The sequence below is a fragment of the Leptodactylus fuscus genome, chromosome 5 (genome assembly GCF_031893055.1).
Source record: "Leptodactylus fuscus isolate aLepFus1 chromosome 5, aLepFus1.hap2, whole genome shotgun sequence".
Classification (NCBI taxonomy): Eukaryota; Metazoa; Chordata; class Amphibia; order Anura; family Leptodactylidae; genus Leptodactylus; species Leptodactylus fuscus.
Window position 1 is genome coordinate 36,546,448 of NC_134269.1, and position 16,253 is coordinate 36,562,700.

A 16,253-nucleotide genomic window follows, 5' to 3' on the forward strand; every position below is an offset into this window, starting at 1 on the left:
CTTTCCTCCCAGACTCACAGAAAGGCAAAAAATGTACTGTGAGTTAAATTTATACACCATGTATACCAGAAAACTACCATGTATGTGTTAATAAATACCCCCTATTGAGTTGACTGGTACATTGAGTACAGGGTATATGTGGTAATCTCTGGCAGGCCTTGTTAATGGGGGCAGTCTCTAGCAAGCCCTATATATTGTATATTGCCATTGAGGCACTCACTGGTAGGGACTATTAATGGGGGCAATTTGTCGCAGGTTCTAATAGGAAGGCACTTTCTGGCAGGGACTGTACAGAAGCACCTCTAGTTGGTACTATTAATGGGTGCATTTTCTGTATTGAACTCTGTAAGAGGTACTGGTAATGATGGCCCTTAGGGTCACAATGGAACTCCATGCACTTACCGTAGTGGAAAAATTGCAGGGCGACATAGCGATCTTTGGTTGCACAAGAGAAATTGTGGTCAAACTTGCCCTGTAGACCTACACTTAGGGCCCCTTCACACGGCGTAAGCGCGCCGCTCATTTAGACACTTATACACATGTCCGAGCACGGCGCTTCAAAACAGAGCCCATTGATTTCAATGGGAAGCGCACATACACTCACCGGCCACTTTATTAGGTATACCATGCTAGTAACGGGTTGGACCCCCTTTTGCCTTCAGAACTGCCTCAATTCTTCGTGGCATAGATTCAACAAGGTGCTGGAAGCATTCCTCAGAGATTTTGGTCCATATTGACATGATGGCATCACACAGTTGCCGCAGATTTGTCGGCTGCACATCCATGATGCGAATCTCCCGTTCCACCACATCCCAAAGATGCTCTATTGGATTGAGATCTGGTGACTGTGGAGGCCATTGGAGTACAGTGAACTCATTGTCATGTTCAGGAAACCAGTCTGAGATGATTCCAGCTTTATGACATGGCGCATTATCCTGCTGAAAGTAGCCATCAGATGTTGGGTACATTGTGGTCATAAAGGGATGGACATGGTCAGCAACAATACTAAGGTAGGCTTTGGCGTTGCAACGATGCTCAATTGGTACCAAGGGGCCCAAAGAGTGCCAAGAAAATATTCCCCGCACCATGACACCACCACCACCAGCCTGAACCGTTGATACAAGGCAGGATGGATCCATGCTTTCATGTTGTTGACGCCAAATTCTGACCCTACCATCCGAATGTCGCAGCAGAAATCGAGACTCATCAGACCAGGCAACGTTTTTCCAATCTTCAATTGTCCAATTTCGATGAGCTTGTGCAAATTGTAGCCTCAGTTTCCTGTTCTTAGCTGAAAGGAGTGGCACCCGGTGTGGTCTTCTGCTGCTGTAGCCCATCTGCCTCAAAGTTCGACGTACTGTGCGTTCAGAGATGCTCTTCTGGCTACCTTGGTTGTAACGGGTGGCTATTTGAGTCGCTGTTGCCTTTCTATCAGCTCGAACCAGTCTGGCCATTCTCCTCTGACCTCTGGCATCAACAACGCATTTCCGCCCACAGAACTGCCGCTCACTGGATGTTTTTTCTTTTTCGGACCATTCTCTGTAAACCCTAGAGATGGTTGTGCGTGAAAATCCCAGTAGATCAGCAGTTTCTGAAATACTCAGACCAGCCCTTCTGGCACCAACAACCATGCCACGTTCAAAGGCACTCAAATCACCTTTCTTCCCCATACTGATGCTCGGTTTGAACTGCAGGAGATTGTCTTGACCATGTCTACATGCCTCAATGCACTGAGTTGCCGCCATGTGATTGGCTGATTAGAAATTAAGTGTTAACGAGCAGTTGGACAGGTGTACCTAATAAAGTGGCCGGTGAGTGTATATCGGCATATATGAAATCAATGGGCTCTTGGGGTTTTGAAGCGCTGCGTTCGGACACGTGTATACGTGTCTAAATGAGCGGCGCGCTTACGCTGTGTGAAGGGGCCCTTAGGCTGAAACCCCTAGCGGCTTTTTTTATTGCAGATTTTGCTGCAGTTTTTTGAGCCAAAGCTTGAAGGTAGAGCTTCCTATATAGTTCTTGTTCTTTTTGTAGTCATCCCTGCAACAAAAAAGCTGCGTTTCGGCAATGTAGGTCCTTAGCCTTACACAGGAATTTGTGGATTCTGGGCTAGTATGTATTAGTTGTTGTATGTTAGCATGTCAGCACAAGCTGTACAGTAGTTATCTTCTCCAGGACCTTATACCCCTTTACGGCATGGATTCTTGTCACCGACATCTTGGTCCTACCCTGCACATCGAGACTGGTTCCAGCTTGGTGGACTCACGATGTGTAATCCAGTTGTCCATACTACATTACTACAATGAGTTGTGTGCTTTCTTGATTCTGATAAAGGCAGCCCCGTCATGAGTCATTGATATAGTAAATGATAGGAGATGAGATCATTCCTCCTTTATCATGAGCACTAGACTACATTGCCGGTCCCTATATCAATAACATGAGACAAGCCCACACCCTGCTCTACACCTGAGCTCCGGCTCACGTTCTCCCCTGGGGATTGGACATAGCATAATTTGCACAACCTGTCGTATTGTCTCTATCGCCAGCAGGGATGTAGGAGCGTGAAATATAGCTATTGTATACACAAATCACATGTAATTACACAGCAGTTCTCTCAGATCACATTATACTACAGAGGAACATTGCGTACCACCATGGCGAATCTGCAGATATTCATTGAAACAAACTTTGCAGGAGACAGGGAAGGAACGCTATTGCTAATATGACAGTGTGTGCATTTACACAGAAAACCCCAGAATAAACATTAAACGCAATTCTTGTTCAGCTTAAGGCTCAGTTCACAACCGTACTATGGGTTTCCTTCATTACGGCCATGACGCTGAGCATACACTGTTGTACAATCTTCACAACAATTGTTGGACAATATGGACTGGCTACTTTTGCTCACCAAATTCTCAAGTCTTAAATCCTTGTATATCACTACAGGAGACCAATGCTATATCGCTGCTGAACCTTGACAATTAACCAGCACTGGAATAAGCTGCTCCCTATTAGAGGATATGGTGGTCTCTAGAATAATGGATGACCGTCACGTTGGTTGGTGGGAGCTATCATCGCAAGATAGGTAAAGCTTAAAAAAATAGACATTTTAGCAATTTGACAATAGGGAACAACTCAATAGAGTCTTACTTTTGGTTTCATATGAAAGAGGAGATTCTCATCTTCCATATGGTACTAAGGATGTAGTTCTATATAGAAGAATTACAGAGATATCACTGGTTTAAAACACAGGCAGGACTGAGATATTTATATCATATACCGTATATACTTGAGTATAAGCCGAATTTTTCAGCACAGTTTTTGTGCTGAAAAAGCCTCCCCGGCTTATACTCGAGTCAAGAGGGAGGGGGGTCTATGACCAGCCGCAATAGTAATGTATAGAATCTCCCATAAAATAGTGGGTTAAAAAAGAAGCTTTAAAAAAATAAATAAAATAAAGCAACTAAAAGTTCTAAATCCCTCCTTTCCCTAGAATACATATAAAAGTAGAAAATGACTGTGAAACACAAACACATTAGGTATCCCTGTGTCTGAGTGTGCCCGGTCTACTGAATATAGGGGATCTGCAGTGCTCCTGTTCTGTGGGGAAGGGGTTAATAGGAGCCCTGCAGTTTCCCTATATTCAGCCAGACTGAATTCCAAGTGGGGGAAAAAAAACTCAGTCCTCAAGCTCAGGGAAGGGGCAGACAGACAACCAAAGCACACCCTCCCATTCCCCAGCACCAAGCAACTACTCCACCCAAAAACTCCGACCATTTTTGAAATTTTCCAGTAGCTGCTGCATTTCGCCCCTAGGCTTATACTCGAGTCAATAAGTTTTCCCAGTTTTTTGTGGTAAAATTAGGGGCCTCGGCTTATATTCGGGTCGGCTTATACTCGAGTATATACGGTAGCTTATGCAGCTGCAGATAAATATCCCTCTACGGTTTATAATGCTCGACCCAATCCTCATTTTCTCATTTCACACATCCCCTACACTGTACACAATGAGAGATGGGAAAGACAGGAAAGAGTAAATAATGCAGGATTTCACAGAAAGGAGGCAAAATTTGTTAAAGAGGTATATTACAAAATTTATCAATGAAGGGTACTATTCCGTTATCGGGCCAGCAGCAGCGCATTTCAGCACCAGCTTTCGGGACAGCAGTTCAGTTCAGCAGCGGGAATTACAATGACATCCGAGGACTGCTGGCCCGATGCTTGTGCCCAGTAGCCAGTACATCAATGACCCCCCCTCCATCTCCTCCTCCTTCCAGTGCTGCCCCCCAGCTCTCCTTACATCTACCCCGTACCCTCTCCCCGCCACATGACTAAGCCGATGCTGGCCCGATGATAGAGGCCGTGCTTGTGTGTAGTAGGCAGTACATCGATCGATGCCCTCATCCTCCTCTTCCTTCCAGTGCTGCCCCCCAGCTCTTCTTACATCTGCCCCGTACCCTCTCCCTGTAATAGGCCTCACCGTAAATCTTGAGCAATGAATGCTACTAGATAGCCGCCGGACGCTGCAGAAAGTTTGTCCCTCCGGCTCGCTGTAGCTCACCGTTCCTATAGTCGGCGTGTTTCTTGTCAGGGCCTGGATTGAGCCCCGGTGTCTTTCCTTTCGGTCTCGGTACTAGCGCTGAGGTGAGGCCTAGTCGTGTGGCGGGGAGAGGGTACGGGGAAGATGTAAGGAGAGCTGGGGGGCAGCACTGGCAGGAGGAGAAGGATGGGGGAGGGGGGTCATCGATGTACTGGTTACTGGGCACAAGCATCGGGCCAGCAGTCCTCGGATGTCATTGTAATTCCCGCTGCTGAACTGCTGTCCCGAAAGCTGCTGCTGAACTGCGCTGCTGCTGGCCCGATAACGGAATAGTACCCAATGAAGTTTAGTTATGCATTAATAGAGGTTGTCCATTCTTGGCCAGACTAGAGAGAAGTACCAAAGAGCACCTCTCACTCTGGAGGACCTGTCCTGCCTTACATTACATAGGTTTGTCACCATGTTTAGACATCACAGGTTTAAAGGGCTGTTATAGACACCTATACCCTATCCACAGGACAGGGGTTAAATGTCCGAACACTGTGTGCCCGATCACCAGGTCCTCCAGCATTCAGGAGGACAGGGGAGCGAAAGTGCTTGTACGTTGCATGACTGGTGCTCCCTTCACTTCTATGGGGCTGTACTCTCTGACAGAATAAACAGTGCACCATAGTTTATCGGTGTTCACTAGGATTCTGCATGTGCACATTATTCCCATACTGTCAGCAATAACCATATACCATCACAGTGTTTATTATCCATGCACTCTGACTCATACAGCTCTGTATCGAGCCCAAACTACGCCTCTAGCTCCTGTTGTGTACTTACTGAACACTTTTGGGGTTCACATTTGAATAGGTTTTTAAAAAAATCCAGGTGCATACAAACCCATTCAAATGAATGGAACATACCGTCTGTTACTGAAAATTCTGCAACAAATCTGTTGCATGTGAACATACTGTAGGAGGTAGTGCGCATTAATGCAAGCTCCAAGACATTTGCTATGACATAGGTATTCTCTCCCTAACTCTATGCTTTGGAGAAACACTGCTGTTTTTACTTTACTGGTGAAAGAATGTAAGTACGGGAAAAAAAAAACCTCCCTCTGAACCTTTTCCACCTATGATGGACTGTTGCAAATAATAATAGAGTAATAATCTTTTCCAGCTGAACTCACAGAAGCGCTGGCGGAGCTTTAATCTCCGGGTATAATCAGCAGCTGTTAAGGAGCTACTGAAGGTTTTGCTGAATTGACAATTGCTAGTATAAAACAACCTAATGTGCCATCACTATTCATGAGAGCAGACAATGGGGGTCATGTATGAGGAGGCGCCATCAACAACAAAGTTTTCTCCAAAAGGAATAACCAAGCAGAAAAAAGTTAAATTAGATAATAAAAATAGATGTCACATGTAAGTCACCCACATCTTCTGTCACCCTGAATTCCGACCAGTCTCAGGGTGGTCCCCTGGGTGGTCCCTAGCTCATCCTGACATGGCACAGTTCCTTCATTGTACTTCATAGACACTTATTGTATAGCATATTAATCAGTCTATGTATCGGTATGTATGGACTATGCAGTTTGGGCACCTGAGATGATCTCTAGGAGTCAGGTCAATTGCTCAGGTCTTTTCAATGACACTAGTGATATTTTAGGAATTTGTGATCAAGTGTCAGAATGCATTTTACTAGTAGGTCTGAGTGCAGCATCACAGTGGATACTGCTTACATGTTGGTGCAGTCTAGACGACACACTGAGTGCCTATTGCAGCCTCTAAGGGAAGAGAGGCCAACTAGAACCTAGCACCCATCTACAGCCCTGAAACAGGGCAGAGAAACGATCAGCCCCCATAGAGGGAGGTAGTGTGTCAACCTATGGAGGACGTTGAGGTTGTGAGACCTACCAGTCTGGACATATTCTTCTACAGGTATCTGGGTTCCTGAGACTTCAGTTAATTCAACCCCATGGCCATAGTGGGAGAGGCAGAGACTATATATTTGGAGTGGAGAAAAGGTACCAAATTCCATCCTTAAACTGGGCATACCTCAACCCAAGCCTGGGAACAGCCATCACATTAGAATTGCTACTACTACTCCCGGTTACCTCAGTAAAGTTCATCTTGATTCAATTGCACTACTGCCTCGTGAGTTTTTAACGCCATGGCCCTTCCAAACACCACCACACTGCTCACCAAGAGAGAACCCCTCTCCAACTAGAAGTACCCTCAGGGGAAAACAACCACCTAGATCAGGTATATCACAAGCCCCCGTTGAATGGTGTCCACCCTGGTAGGTAGGCTCTTTAGCCTATCCGTGACATCAAAGTCACAACTACAACTCCCATCCTCGGGTTCCCTCCACTGGGTTGCTGCACTAGGCCTTACTATACATGTCTGCAAGGCATAGGGATTATGGGTTAAGGTCCCCTCCCTTGACACAACTGGGGTGTTCAGTTTCTGTCCCCCAGATTCCAGGCTTTTTGTATCCCAATCATGACAACTATCGGGGAATGCACTACTTCTACAAAGGTCATTGTAAACTGGTAGCTGTAATAAAAGGGAATGTGTCTACACTGTACTGGACACACGCCCTTTTATTGCACTGCTAATGTGACATGTAGCTAAGGGTGTGTTCACATAGACACGTCCTCAGCTGTGGTTTCCCTCAGGCGTGGTAAGAAAAGCCAGAGGAAAACTGATGCCAGAATGGTGGCATCCATCCAGTGCTCCAGGCATGGGTCTGGATCTCTGCAGGAACCAGATGGAAAAATGCTGTATTTAACATTCTTTGATCCAGCACCTGGACAGGTCTGGTCCAACAACTGACGGGATCCATTCTGGCATAAGTTTCCCTCCAGCTTTTCTGTGTCATGTCGGAGAGGAATCACAGCAGAGGACATGTATATGTGAACACACCCTTAGCTACATTACAATAGCCACGTTAGTAGTGTCAATGGATCCTTAAATGTAAGGTCCTCATACATATTAGGGCAAAAGTGGCTGAATTAGCCTATTTAACCACTTCAGTACCGGGCCAATTTGTGGTCCAGGACCAGACACGTTTTCGGTTTTTTTTTTGTATGTGCGGTTTTGAGGGCTGTAACATTTTTCTCGTGTCTCATTCAACTAATTTTTGCGTAGTTTCTCGGGGACACATAGGGCTTTATCTTTATGTTGTTTTTATCTTTGAATGTGTTTTAATTTTTTTTATATCTGGGAAAATATAAACAAAATAGCAGGGAAATTGTGTCTGGTTTTCACTTTATTTATTTATTTTTATTTAATAACACAAAGCGCTACCAAAAAACTTTATAAAATAGTTTTTTCTCTCCGTTACGGTAATTTTTATTTTGTATGGTGTTGTCGGGGGTGGGGCCTTTAATAACAGCGTTTTATTAGCGTATTATTTTATTTATTTATTTTAATTATTTTATTTTCATTTTTTTAAAACTTTTTTTATTATATTTTATTTTTCAGATTGTGTCCCCATTTTTTGTTAGGGAGGCTGATTTCCCATATAACTGAGGCTGGTACATTTAGCCTCAGTTGCAGCAGGAATCCAGCCTCCTGCACACTGTTCTTTACACTTACAGAGCTGATCTGGGTCCTGTACGACCCAGCAGCTCTTTTACGACACTGAGCCTGGCGGATCACGTGAACGCCAGGTCAGAGGGCGGCCGCATCATGGCGGAGTCCATAGCCGTGTATACAGCACTCATTGAGCGCTGTATACACAGAGATCGAGAAGGCAGGGAAGGGAATAAACCTTCCCTGTCTTCTCTCTGGGAGCTGCGGCTGAAGTTACAGCCGGCTCCCAGTGTCAGCAACTGCACGATCTCTGTGCAGTTGCTGTGTTCTGACTGGACGTACTGGTACGTCCTGTCAGAACTAGGCAACCACTTCACGGACGTTTATACTCTATGGGCTGTCCGGAAGTGGTTAAAATGTACGGGCTCCCCCAAATGTCCCCTACCATGATTGGGATTTTGGAATTAGGGTGGAAAGCTGTTCATCGGTGATGATGGTAAAACAAGTTAAGGATGAAGAGCACCCAACAGTTGGGTAGAGTGGTTGCGTGGAGGTGTAAAGTTTGAGGCTCTCTTGGTCTTTGGCTGAGTTAAATGATGGCGGAGGGGGCAGAGGAGGATGGAGAAGGGAGTTCAAGATTTTAAATAACTGGGGTTGTGGGATAGGGAAGATATGAGTGAGTTGTTTTGCAGAAGTGAGGGAATTCTTGAAGTTGAATATTGCCTCTTTACAACTGATGAAGTCTTCCTTGGAGTGGCTTTTCTTCCAGAGGCGTTCTGTAACCCATGAAGCACATCTCAGGTTTTTTTTTCAGGACCGTGTGCCAGGGTTGCCCATTGACTAGTCGAGTTCTGGTGTGTAGGAGGAGCGCCACCGAGTCAAGGGCTGAAGAAATGATGGGGGTTAAAGAGAGTGGTGGCAGCATCAATGTCCTGGAGTAAAGATATGCCAAAGAGTGGTAGGAGAGAGTCAGATGGTGTGCGGATGTCAAGGTGATTAAGGTTCCCACGGGGGTGTTAGTTTCCGGATTGGGGAGTCTGTTCCAAAGAAGAAGGATGAGAATTTTAGTAAGTTGTGATGAGAGAGTGTGGTGGGGGAGTTAGAGAGTTTGGATAGGGAACAGAGACGGGTGAGGATGAGGTCCATTGTGTCCCTCTATGTGAGTGGCAGAGGAGGAACACTATGAGAGATCCAAGGAGGTGGTGAGAGACAGGAGAATGGAAGCAAAAAGGTTTGAGTCAATTAGGATGTTGAAATTGTCCATGATGATAGTGGGGGTATCAGAGGAGAGGATGTGCATGAGTCAGGTGGTGTAATGGTTGATGAAGATGGTGGTAGGTCCTGGTGGTCTGTATATGACATCCACACGGAAGTTGGAGTATGAGTTGTGTATTATACTATATTATAATGCTGTATTTACTATCTATTTATTATCCACTATCTGTGATGTCATATTCATGTTCTTTTTTTTTTTTTTTTTTTTTAAATGTAGATTGTGAGCCCCACATAGAGCTCACAATGTACATTTTTCCCTATCAGTATGTCTTTGGAATATGGGATGGAAATCCATGCAAACACGGGGAGAACATACAAACTCCTTGCAGATGGTTTTTTGCCCTTGGTGGGATTTGAACACCAGGACTCCAGCGCTGCAAGGCTGCAGTGCTAACCACTGAGTCACCGTGTGGCCCCTGTCATATTCATGTTCTGTGACATCATTTTGCACATTATTCCCATAATTTGACCATCTTGGATAGCTACACAGTGTTTAATATGTATGTACTGTGACATCACTATAGCTTTGGTCACTAGCTGTGACATCGCTTTATTATCCCTGTTTTGTGACATTACTGAGCACATTTTTCTCAATTCCCTCCCAAAGGATATCAGGGAAATGAAGGTTGGCATATTGAAATTGAACTTACAACTGTTTATTTTTCGGGAATGGAGCTGCTGCTAGTTGTGTCTGGCAGCTGCCTATTCCCCTCTCCCCATTCGGAAAACATGCACACTCAGGAAGGCAGATTGTGCTTGCGCTGTTGAAGGTGTATGGACAAGTGTTCACAGCTTGCTCCAGTGATTTGCATTTAGGACATATAATCTTTACCTCGAGCTCTAGCCGATAATATAACTAAAGCTACAATCAGAAATGCGTTGGTTTGTCTGTTCTCTTGGAGTACTAGAAAAATGGAAAAATGGTCTAATCGACAGCAAAGGATTCTAAGAGACCCCATTGACTAGAATGGGGCCCGTTGTGTGTCCGTAAATTTTTTACAAACAGCACTGGACAAACAGTCAAACTTCCAGAACTTTTTTTATCTGGGATGTATTCCATACTCAGTAAACTTTGACGCAGATGTTAACATAGTGTGGGGAAGGTAGGTCGGTAGGAGCAATGGTGCGGACGCAAACAGTCAGAAACAGGGACACAATCTGGTGCAAACAGGTTTATTTGGAAAAACAACAAAAATAAATAAACCTTTACGTCAGACACAGAATAAGCAAAATAAGATACAGCCTTAACTTCAGGCAAAACGTCAAACAAAACCCTGCTCGTCCGAGCACTAGCTAAACAGTAAAGAAATGACTATACATGTGGCTTACTAACAACCACACAAACAAAACAAAGTAGCACAGGACAGTCTCACCAGACTCAGTGTACCAGGACAGACCCAGGTACTTCCTCTCACTCCCAGGATCTGCCCTGAAGTGCAGACTCTGAAGCCTTATATGGCCCAGTAACTAGCTCAGGACCCACAATTGCGGCTAAGGCCTACTCAAGATATTCACTGGACCACACATATGTCAGAAACATGAGGCTATCATACTGGGACTCCAGCACTTTGTCTATAACCTTCTCACAATAGCCTAAACCTAAACATTGTACAGTTCATATGTGCATATTCCACTTTGTCTGAACATACGCTATCATTTAACCTGTGAAATTTTTGACTATTAACATGCAAATTTTGCTGTGTATTTAAAGGGATTCTATTATTAAACTCACATTTTTTCTCGATCACATGGAGGAATAGCCTTAAGGAAGGCTATTCTTCTCCTACCTTTAAATGTCTTCTCCACGCTGCCGTTCCGTAGAAATCCCGCTTTTCGTCTGTATGCAAATGAGTTCTCTCGCAGCACTGGGGGAGTCCCCAATGCTGCGAGAGAACTCTCAAGTGCCGCCTCCATCTTCTTCACGAATGGCCTTCCGGAGCTGGATTAAAACTTCTAGGCCTCCGGCCTTGGGCAGAGCCAACTGCGTATGCCCACAGGCCACAAGAAAATGGCCACTTACACCAGCTTACTGTGTAAGCGGCCATTTTTCTTGGCGCAGAGAAGACATCTAAAGGTAGGAGAAGAATAGCCTTTCTTAAGGCTATTCCTACGTGTGCTCGAGAAAAAATGTGATTTTAATTATAGAATCCCTTTAAATGGATTTCACCTTGTTAAAACCCACATTGTAAGCTCTTGCGAGCAGGGCCCTCAGTCCCATTGTGTGAAATGACTTTCTTTGTAATGTATCTTCCTGTCTGTATTTGAACCCTACAAATTGTACAGCGCTGCGGAATATGTTGGTGCTATATAAATAAAATGTATTATTATTATTATTATTATTTTCATGCCGAATATTTGTTTCATGTTTTGTAAACCCCATCCACCTGTATTGTACCGTATATCTGCCATATATCTTAAACTTGCGACAAATTTACCACATCTGGACCTACCCAAGGGGATATGCAGCTCTGAAATATAATACAGTCTATAACTCAGTACACGTAACGCAGTGTATTTATAAAGTTACTGAACTTTTCGTGTATGGCGATGAAAGGGGAACCTATAATTATAGGATTTTAACCTTCTATTTACACCGTTCCTACTGCCTAGTTTTATTGTATTGTCTCCTTTAGACTTCCCCAGTTCCTGGCGACGGGGCCCCTGTTCCAGTTGCTGCCTCGGAGGAGGTGGTTTTGTATACTGGAGCAACTGGCAGAGAAGACAGCTGGGTAAGATAACAAACACAATAGAGGCTTAGAACCTGATTTGCCAACATTACAGGAAATAAAGATTTCTTCTAGGCCTTGTATTATGTGTGAATGACAGGGTGTCTGGTAATAACAAGTGAGCGGTTCTGCAAGGTAAAACCGCAAGGCAGCTGTGTTTAATATCTTACTCAATGCTATCACATTACACACACATTAATGCCGCCATATACTGCAGGAATGATCCTCAAGTCAAACTGCAGGGATTTCTTATAGCTTCTGTCTGCATAAACAAACTATTCCTTAAAAAAAAAAAAAAGCAGACAAGTAGTGAAACTTTACTGAGCCAGAGACAAGGACATGGCGGAGAACCTACCCAGAGGGAACTTCAGTCTATGTGAAACAAACAGAATAGTCTCATATTGTTCAATAAATGCTCCATAAATACATACCTGTAGAAGGAATTGGTAAGTTATTGCTTGGCTTGTTCAAGATTATAATGTTTAAGAGGAGAACTATACGTTGGTGGAAGGACAGAGCCCTGTTTGTTTCTAACATTCAGTGGTATTGATGTTCTAAACTTAATGGCATTAAGGACGATAAGTGTCTGATCACTGGGGGTCTGGGCACTGAGGCCTTCAGTGATCAGAAGAAAGTCCCCCATACCTTCTCCTTGTGAATGTATGGCCTGCGCTCCAGTCACTGCCATGGTGTTGCCACCACTGATGGAAATTATAGTGCCCATAGCCCCATAGCAGTGACTGGAGCGCGAATCGCGCATTCACACTGGTACTTCATTCACAAGGCGAAGGCATGGGGGACTTTCAGTTCTCTGTTCTCCTAATCAGACAGCAATAGTCTGGAGCCAACTTACTGAGGTCTATGGGTGAGTTTTCCGGATATGCTATCTGCAGGGAGGGGGAGTATCTGTTGTCAGTCATGGATGTGATGATGGGTCAGTGGTATTTTGTGATCACTTCATTAACATATTATTGTAGAGATCTGAGCTGTGTTCCTCTGTTACAGAGTTCCAAATCCCCTAAATAGACATATTGCTTGTTACTCACCTCGCCCACTCCTGCAGTGAGTTTCGGGAGCGCCTGCAACTCCAGCCAATGACTGCATACAGATACTTGCTAATGGACCCTGCTTTATTCAGTCCAACTTATCATCACAGCCCATTGCAACTAGTTATCAGGGCAACTGGCACCCACTGGTCTGGCATCCTTTTTAGAGGAGGATTGACCTGCCATGCCTGCGAATTACCATATGCACCTTTGGCTCCATCCCTGGCTCTGTCACTCATCCTCCTCCAGTTGTGACTTCTCTCCTGGTGACCCATTAACTCTGTTCCCGACTATGCTACTACTTCATCACCAACTGGTGATTATACTGTCACCTGGCCATGCAGCCAAAAAATGTCCATGCCTGCTTATAGGGGTTAATGGTGAAACTGAGGGAACTGTACTGTAAGGATTGGAGTCAGGGTCAGGCAGTGCAAAGGGACACAGCTGGAAAGCAACACTGTGCAACTAATGACAAAAGGGGTCGCAGGCCCTGCAGCTATAACTATGCTGTAATATCTGAGATGAGGCAGACCAATGCACTTCCTAATTGAAGTGCGCCTAACACGGCTCCTAACCTTCTATCCGGCGGCTAGGATAAGGGGAGAGGAGGCCCTGAAAGTCCTAGGGACTGGAGTCACGGGGTCACACCTAAACAGAAAGCACAGTGTAAATACAATGCAAAACAAAAGACTAAACAGCATGGAACCAGGGAGGACCACAAGTCCCAGCAAGACACAGAAGAGAAGGCGAGGTCAGACGATCAAGAGGTCGAGCCAGGAGATATAATAAAGGTACCAAATGAAAAGACAAGGGATAGTCAAAAATACAAGCCGGGTAAATAAACCAAGAAAACAGACCGAATACAAACAGACAGGGAATCAGACCGAGCAGAGGAACCAGGAACCACAAAGTGAATGGCTGGCAAGGATCCGTGCCTGTGTGGAGTTTAAATAGAAGCAGAGAACACACCTGATGGCTAATGGCATGGAGACTGAAGGCAAGGAAAAGATTAACCCTTAATGACCTAAGCACACCCAATAGAACTCCTAACACGTCTCCCAGGGAGATGCCGCGCAGCAAGGAGACCGCGGCGACTCCGTATCCTGACATGTACTGTCCATACTCCAGTCTAGTCAAAGCCAAATGGATTAATGCCACATTCACACATGGAACTCCTAGCATGATAAGTTATTTATGCTGCTAGGGGTCTCTGCCCCCCAGATAACTGTAGTGCTAGGAGTTTCTCTCCTGGCCTGATGTTGAGGTCCATAAATTTGGCCCACACAAATACCACGTTCTGAATGCTGCGTACTGAATTCAAGCCGCTGGACCCTAAACCCCAAGACTGGGGGTGATATGGTGTGGACACTCTGGTGAATTCCTGTCTTAAAAATTCAACAAAAACACTTTAAGGCTGAAGCCCCATACGGTGTATATGCCGTGGTTTGGCCGCAGCAGAAATGCTACAGGTAAAAACGCAGCATTTTCAAGCCCCTGCAAAGTGGATGGGATTCTAGCAAACCCCATCCACACATTGCAGAAAAATACCTGCAGCAGAAATGCCACAATTTTCAAAATTATTGCATTTTTGTAAATCGCAGCATGTCAATTTTACCTACGTAAACTTACCTACGGTTTCCCTATAGGTATAATTGAAGCAGAAAATCCGCAGAGGAAAATACCTGCAGGAATTGTCATGTTTCTCTGCTGTTATATTATCATGTTCTGACTGCCTGCAGCCACCACTAGGGGGAGCAGAGAAGCATACTGTATACTTCTTATACATTGCACTTAATGATAAACTAGTATTCTGATTCAGTCCCTAAGCTCCCCATAGTGGTGGCTACAGGCAATATATGTAGGGGTTATTAAACTCTATATAAACAGAATTAAAGTCTGATTGCTTTCTATACATACATCATAAGGAATTCATCAGCGCAGGGTTTTTGGACTTAATAAATGACATGATGTTAATATGAAAGATGGATTCCTGTTAATGGATTCTGTTCATTTTTATAAGACACTTCATCATTTTTAGCAGTGTCAGTTATTTGTACACGATAAGTCATGATCTTTTTTTTTCAACACTTAAGTCAATGGATGACATAAAGCTGATATACGCCAGTTCTGTCTTGCATATGATAATTACTCAGCAATTGTTAATATTCTTATGTTGTTGCATTTGGTGTCTCATAGGAAGTATTAATATTCTTTACTAAAAATACAATGAAAAAATGTTACATTATAATATATCCAAATAACTAAAATATCGGTGCAATTGCAGGTTGTTAATAGTGGTAGGAGGTCGGGTATCTGAGAACATCTGTGTCCATACAACCTATAGGTGCATTGTCAGAGGGGGATGCCTGTATGGGGGCAGTGTTCAGTGCCAGAGGGTAAAACCTGAGAATAGGATAATAAAATAGATTTTTACAATTACTATTCTTCCTGAGTATATCATGCTGTAATAGTCACCTGTGGATCTCGGTGTGTCATGTCCGTGACTAGTTATTTCTATTTTTTCTCCTCCTGGTATACTTGGTCATGCTTGGTCCTGTCCCAAGTACTATACATAACATGAATAACATCTCCGCTTTCTGTACAACCTCCTATGTCACTCATGTTACAAAGGCTTCACCAAATCCTTAGTATCCTTAGGCCCAGCAAGTCCTGCATCATGCTTCTGAAAGGCAGCGCTTGATTTACTCACAGAGAGCTGTTCATCCCCTTTAACCATATATCAATGTAGCACAGTGAGAGGTGCTGAGTGAAGAAAGGTCTACTGGATGATAAAAATGATATTCAATAGGGCTTACAATTGGAATGATAAAAAGTTGTACTTAGTTCCACCTGCATATTTGGTGGAGACTGTTGGCTAGTCCCCATTGGTCTTTACTTCATGGTGTCTCTGGAAATGCCCTGAGATGCCTGCATAGCCAATCATTGACCACATTGCTGACCTGCCTCCATGATTGGCCGAACAGGCATCTCTAAGCATTTCCTGTATGTGCTGGACAATAAGAAGTAAAGTCCAGCAGAGACTTGGGTAGCCGCTGGGGAGAGCATTATACTGTGGGGGGACCACTGAGCAGAGCATTATACTGTGGGGGGACCACTGCTGGGAACATTAAACTGTGGG